The sequence below is a fragment of the Phaseolus vulgaris genome, chromosome 6 (genome assembly GCF_051622355.1).
Source record: "Phaseolus vulgaris cultivar YP4 chromosome 6, ASM5162235v1, whole genome shotgun sequence".
Classification (NCBI taxonomy): Eukaryota; Viridiplantae; Streptophyta; class Magnoliopsida; order Fabales; family Fabaceae; genus Phaseolus; species Phaseolus vulgaris.
This window is the reverse complement of record NC_143503.1, coordinates 6,183,327-6,190,486: the sequence shown is the minus strand read 5'-3', so window position 1 is coordinate 6,190,486 and position 7,160 is coordinate 6,183,327. Positions and strand designations below refer to the sequence as shown.

Sequence of the window (7,160 nt, the reverse complement as noted above, 5' to 3'; positions counted from 1 at the left end):
ATCTCATCTCCCTACAATTATATTGAAATATATTTATAAATTACTAAATTAAATAATGAAATAAAAGTATTATTGATTAAATAAAATTATTTTATATTAATTTATAAAATTAGCATTTTTTCCTAAATAATAAGAAATAATTATTTTATATTAAATTTTATTTTATTATTTATAAAATAAATATTGATAATAAGGATTTGAAGTTATAATTAATGATTGTTTGTTTCTTGTTCCAAAACAATTCTAGTAATAGGAAGTTGATAAGATAATTGAATATAAAAAAATTGAAGTGTGTTGTTGTGTGGAGCATGTTATATATAGAATGAGATAGATAGATAGACACACAGAAGCAAGAAAAACACAGATGGCAGTGTGTTCCTCACTCTCACTTTTTCCTCCCATCCCTTCTCAACCCAAAACATTCTCAAGTTCTCAAACACCACTCACCAAGTGCCATGGCATCTTCACCAACACTAACACCCCACCAAGGTTCTTGTTGAAGGCTGGTTTCAATGAGATAGAGCCTGACCTCAATGAAGATCAGAGAGACGTATATGCCACCAATGGAATTGATGTTGTATATACTCTCAACAATTCTTCTGCTTTCTTCTCTCTTTTTCTACCATTTTGCTTCCATCATCACTTTCACTTCTTTCATGCCAATTTCAGGATAAGTTTGAGTATGAAATTTATGATGGCCACCACACTTACAATGAAGGAGAACAGAAAGCTCGGTGTTTTTCACTCTTGCTCACTTTCTTGCTTTAACTTTCTTTTCACTTTTTTTCATCACTGCTATTCTTTTTAGGAAAATGTTTTTTTAACACCCTCTGTGCCTTACACACTATTGACACTACGCACGTGGCTTTGAATGGTGATGTGGCAAAGGGTATTATTGTAAAGTCAAGGATGGTGATCTGGCAAGGATAATTTTGTAACATTTGTAAATTATTGGTGGAGTAATTTTTGGGAAAGGTTTTCGTGAGGATTAAAATTTGGTTTTGAGAGAGAACGCGCGGGAGTAGGGTTTGAGAATGGAGTGAGAAGTTGGACTTTGTCATGACGGCGGTGTTGGAATCAGGCGGTTGCTGGTGCGGCGGGTAAGTGACGTGTTAGAATGAAGAAACCATGTTCGTTGATATGTAAGCGGCATTCGACGGAGGGTTTAGGGTGTTCATGGGGGTAAGCGTCATTCGTCGGAGGGTTTAGGGTGTTCGTCGGAGAGTAAGCGGCAAAATGTTGAAATAAAACGCAAACCGAAATCGAGCGTTGATGAATTGTTGATCTGTTGTAGTGTGCATTAATGGTTGTTTGTTGCTCCATGGTAGGATCGTGGGTGGGAGTGGGTTTGGGTTTGTGGCACATGTTCATGCTGTGAATAGGTAACCAGTTTTTTGAACCTGGGTAACAAGTTTTTTGAACTTGGGTAACCACTTTTCCCGTTCAGCGAACTCCAAAAAGAGACAAGACAGCGGCAATTAATTTCACCTACATTTGAAATGTTACAGCGGTTATCACTACCAACCGTTGTAAAGCACCATTGTGGGTGGGAGTGGGTTTGGGTTTGTGGCACATGTTCATGTTGTGAATAGGTAACCAGTTTTTTGGACCTAGGTAACCACTTTTCCTGTTCAGCGAACTCCAAAAAGAGACAAGGCAACGACAATTAATTTCACCTACATTTGAAATGTTACAGTGGTTATCACTACCAACTGTTGTAAAGCACCATTGTGGGTGGGATTGGGTTTGGTTTTGTGGCACATGTTCATCCTGTGTATAGGTAACCAGTTTTTTGAACCTGGGTAACCACTTTTCTCGTTCAGCAAACTCCAAAAAGAGACAAGGCAGCGACAATTAATTTCACCTACATTTGAAATATTACAGCGGTTATCACTATCAACCGTTGTAAAGCACTCCACCGAAAACTTTTGCCATGTCGACACCGAAATTATTTGCCATGTCACCACCATGACGCCACGTTTATGCCACTTATGCAGCATGAAAAGTGTGTAGGGTGCAGACGGTGTTAATATATCGGGACCCTTCTTTTTATCTAGCTAAATGGTGTCGTTTGTAGAGATTTGTAAGAGAATTATGTGGTTGATTCTTAACCTTTTTCCTTCACATTAGAGCATCGTTATATATTCGATGAATCCATATAAAATACATAAAAGTTAAAAAATATGATACAGAACAAAAAAAATAGAAAATAAAATTCACCGAATAAAAATAGATAAGTGCATAAATGTATATAATCCAGCCATGATTTTAACATGTAGATTTGTACTTTATTATTTACCTGTGAAGTTTGTCTAAGTGCATTCTGTTTTTGTTGACAAAGTTGATGGTGAATATTCATTTCAGGAACATTTTGGGGTTCAATTATGGAAGAGATAACAGCAGCAAAACCCCTCACAAGATTCCAGGGTGTGTTTTTCATTATCATTTATTTTTATGCAGGGCTTATGTCATGGCTGTTCCTACCAGCCATTGCTCTTGGGGTGTACTTCAATGTTCCAGTAAAATAAATCTAATTATTTATTCGCATTAGTGAACAAGAAGGACTCAATCATCAAATGTCTGAATATAAACAGTGCATTTGCATTGTTAGTTTTCTAACTTTGTATAAATTTCTGATTAACAAATTTCAATTTTTCAGAGGGAGTAGTTATACATTGCAGCAGGTATATTTATCATCGTATTTTGCATTATTGAGATGGACAAACCTGATAAACCCCATCACTTTGAACCTCACATATACAATATGGAAAGAGGAGCTCGTGACAAGTTGATAAATGATTATAATACCATGAACATATGGGAATTCAATGAAAAATATGGTGACTTGTGGGATACTACTATCCAGAAGGATGACATAACCAAGAGATAATTGTATATATTTCATCACTTATAATCACAATTGATTCCAAATATAGTCATTTCAATTTGATATTTTGTTTTCATCTTTTACTTTTCCCATTTTTCTGTTTTTGTTGGATAAAGAGGTGTATGTTCCTCTTTTTTTTTTTTTCTTTTTACCTTCTTATTATTCATTAAATAAATAAAAACCTAAGTTCTATTTTACTCATACGTTGACCATTAAATGCTCCAAGGAAAGGTAACAACACCCTAGTCAAAAGTTCTATGATGACTTCTAGTTTGCTATGATGTCATGGCATCTTCCAGTCATGGCTTGACCATTTTCATTGTTGAAGAAATCAAGAAACTTGTCTTCTCATTGTCTTTACACTGGATCATTGTTCAATCGATTGTAAAAAGAGAAGCAAACATAAAGACAAAATATAAATCAGTTGTTATGTTTAATTAACCGATTAAATTGCTATCCAGAAGCCAGAAAACAATAATGCAGTAAAATGATAAAGATAGAGAGAATCACACATAACTTATATTGGTTCACTCTTAACCAAAAGCTACATCTAGTCCTTAGTACACTATTCAGAATTCACTAAACACAGAATCAAAGATCACAAGAATTACACACAAGAGCTTTGTTTCTTGAACCCTTCAAGAAAGACAATCTCACAAATACAACAGAAAAACCAGAAACCTTATATGGATCTGCCTAAGAACAGATTACAAGAAAGTATGAAACAAAATCACCTAAGATTACAACAGAGAATGAATAGAGTGAATTACAAACTCAGGAAAAGCTTCTTCACACAGCAAAATGATTCAAAAATAAAAATAGTTTGTAAAATTAATGAAAATAATTAATACAATTAAAACCATTTTGAAAAACATCATACAATTCTATTAAAATATTTAATTGATCTACTGAAATAACTTATTGTTTCTAATTATCAAAGGAAATCAACAAAAGCACTTGTTTTATTTATCAAAACAATTTGTTGATTTCATTAAACAGAAAAGACAAAAAACCTTTAATATTAAAGTCTTAAGGTCAACCCGAAAAACATTTGACTTTTAAATCATTGAAAGTACTTTAGTATTTTCAACTAGTTGATAAAAAAATCAACTTGCTAAAATACTTTACTAGACTTCAACTTAAGTGATTTTAACTGATTAAAACCTAAATTAAATGATTTAAAAACATAACAGGTTTTTAAAACATTTTATAAAGGTCTTAAGTCATAATACTTAGTGAAAGAAATATAACAAAATCTACCTACACACACAAATCCACAACTTTGCAGACTTCAAGGTTGCGCTTTGATCACATCAAATTCATCCACTTTAGTCAATACTAGTGTTTTTCAAACCAAACGACATTACTTTGTAATAGACGTTAACACAATCGATCATGAAGGTTGTCTTTTCCTTGTACCTTCGATGCATCCGAATCTGGTTATATCCAGAATATGCATCTAAGAAACTTAGCACACAGTGACTGGTCGCACTGTCACGAAATGGTCAATGTTTGGCAACGGATAAGCTCCTTGGGGAAAACTTTATTTAATTATGTATAATACGTGCACATCCTCCATTTCCCATTAGTCTTTTTCACCATCACCACATTGGCTAACCAAGTGGTGTAGTGTGTTTCACAGTTGAACCCTGCATCTAGTAGCTTTTCGGTTTCAGCTTTTGCCACGTTACATTTGTCTTCACCCATTTTCCTATTTCTTAGGCGATTGGTCGGGCCTCTTTTGTACACCGATAACCTGTGTGTAATGACCTTAGGTTACACCCTGGACTTATCGAATGCACCAACGTTCGACTTATGACGGTAGCATCGTTTGCAAACAACGACGTTCCCATGTTAGTGGAGTGTTCAACATCATACAATGGGACAATTTTGAGGTCTTCCTCTGACTCCAACCAGATGTCATTAATCCTGGGATTAAGGTCCACAAAGGCAACTGTATGCTCCCTCCTTAGAGCAATGGGTTCTAGTGACTATTCTCTATTTGTCAGTTTCACCTTCAGGCTAGTCGTGTAACACTCTCTTGCCACTTTTTGGTCCACGTGTACGGTGATGATATCATCGGAGGCCATGGCCAAGTGTGGTGTTGGAACTATGGCTGCCAAATGGTTGAGAGATTTTTTTCCCAATAAGATGTTATAGGAGGTATTAGCTTGAACTATTAGACATCTTATCTTGATAGTTTGGCTCAATATTTTTCCCTCAACGAATGTGGTGTAGATATTGTATCCTCGTGTGTCCCTGATGAACATATATTTATTCACACTTAATAGCTTTAATCATAGATTATTGGACTATAATAATAAATAAATCCATTGTTTTAATTAATATTCATATAATTGGGTTTATTTGGGCCTTAACTATTATTTTTGGTAATTTTGTATTTTTAGGGTAAATGATCTGAAGTTGTCTACCTTTGTGCATGGGCCAAATATGAAAAATTCCAAGTTGCTTCTTTGAATCAAAATAGAAAACAAATTCTAAGGAGAAGAAAGAGAAAATAAAAGCTACAAGATCTCAGAAACAAAATTGGAAGCAAATCTTCTACAAAACAAAAATAATTATGAAAGTTGGAAACTCTTTACAAAATCTAAACTACAATATTTTCCCAAATATCCTTGGAGCAGAAAAGCCTATAAAGAGACACAAGCCTCAAGGAGAAAGGGGCAGAGCTTCATAGGATTTTCTTAGTTTCTTTTCTTCTTTGTAATTATTTTGCCTCTGCATGGAAAGCTAAAACTTTTGGTTGATTCCTTTGTGATTCCCCATTGAATTCTAAGGTTTTGATCAATACAAGTTTCATTTTTTCAATTCTTTATAACAGTTGTTTTTATTGTCTAATCTCCTGCAAAACTAGTTTTTGTGAGAGGTTGTACTTGAACGCATGCTTGAAAGCCATCCTTATCTTAAACTTTGGTTTCTTAGTTAGTTCGTATTGTTCTAATTAATTTCTTGGGCGCACGATTCAAGAGAGAGGAGATAAGCATTCCCATGGAGTATACGCATGGAACAAAGTGGGTATTGATTAAACCGGTAGACACATGCGTTACTGGTGAGCTTCAGTTGAATTAGGTTTGGCGCATGTTCAATCTAGTTTAACTCAACTGATGATTGAGAAAGGAATAATCCTTAGAGAACCTGTGAGGAATTCATTGGTGGAAGAACTTGGGAGTCAATCTGCATTCTTTACTGATTTAAATCATCATTTATATTTTCTTGCTTAACGATCACAACCCCTTTTACTTTACCATTATTGCTAATTTTCATTGTTTGTAGATAGGTTTTGAATTCTATTCACTGAAATTACTATTGGATTCGTTGGGAGACGACTTTGGGTCATCTGACCACTTTTATACTATCATCTCTCTAGTATTAGGCAAGTCTACGCTAGAATCATCTTAATTTGAGAGCAAAACGACTGTTATCAAATTTGGCACCGTTGCCGGGGAATCCAATTTGATTTTGGTTATTAGGTTTTTCTCTTTATCTACATAATTTTTTTCCTAATTTTATTTTCTGCATATTAAAATTTTGTTTTCTTCTTATTAGTTTTTGTTTATTTAGAATACCCTAAAAAGATTAAAAAAATACCAAAAAATATAATATTTAGGATATCTTTTATTGTTATTTTGTTTTTATTTTCTTTTTGTATATCTTTTGTATTTATTTTGTTTTTATTTGTTTTTATTTTATTTTATCTTCTATATCTCTTTTCTTTATCTTGGTTTGATTTGTGTTTATTTTATTTCTTTATATTTTTTTATCTTTATCTTATTTTGTTATGCCTTTATTTTATATCTTCTCTATTTTTAGTTATTATTTTGTTTCTACCATTTTTGTTTTCTGATTTTAATTTTATTGTTGCTCTTTTTATTTTCTATAATTTATTTATTTTTGAATTTTTTTTCTTTTCTCTATTTTTTTAGCATTAAATGTAGCATTTGCATTAGTTTTATATATAGGAGTTTGCATTTAGGGGAGACACTCCAACTGTTACTCTTTGATTTTTTTTAATTGAAAGCAATTTAGGGAAAACTCTGGCTAGGAAAGACTTGGTTTTTAAGTTTGTCCATTTGTGACTCACCTCTCTTTCCTGGGAGTTGACTTGGGTTATTTCTTTTATAAAACAAAAAAAAAAGGATTTTGCTCTAAGGGGTCTAATAGGACATTCAATTGAAATACATGTCTATTGAGACAGCCTCGTCTTCTAGTTCATCCATCACCAACTACTGTCGTAAGTCCTCTTTTTGGAATT

General features: G+C 33.4%; 1 pseudogene across 1 annotated transcript; it reads left to right on the top strand.

Annotated features, from left to right (window-relative positions):
• Positions 1–359: 359 nt before the first annotated feature.
• LOC137832999 (photosynthetic NDH subunit of subcomplex B 5, chloroplastic-like) lies at positions 360–2,970 on the top strand (annotated as a pseudogene). The gene is made up of 5 exons (XR_016521734.1): positions 360–577; positions 670–749; positions 1,329–1,382; positions 2,354–2,519; positions 2,660–2,970. The product of XR_016521734.1 is annotated as a photosynthetic NDH subunit of subcomplex B 5, chloroplastic-like (transcript).
• Positions 2,971–7,160: the final 4,190 nt, after the last annotated feature.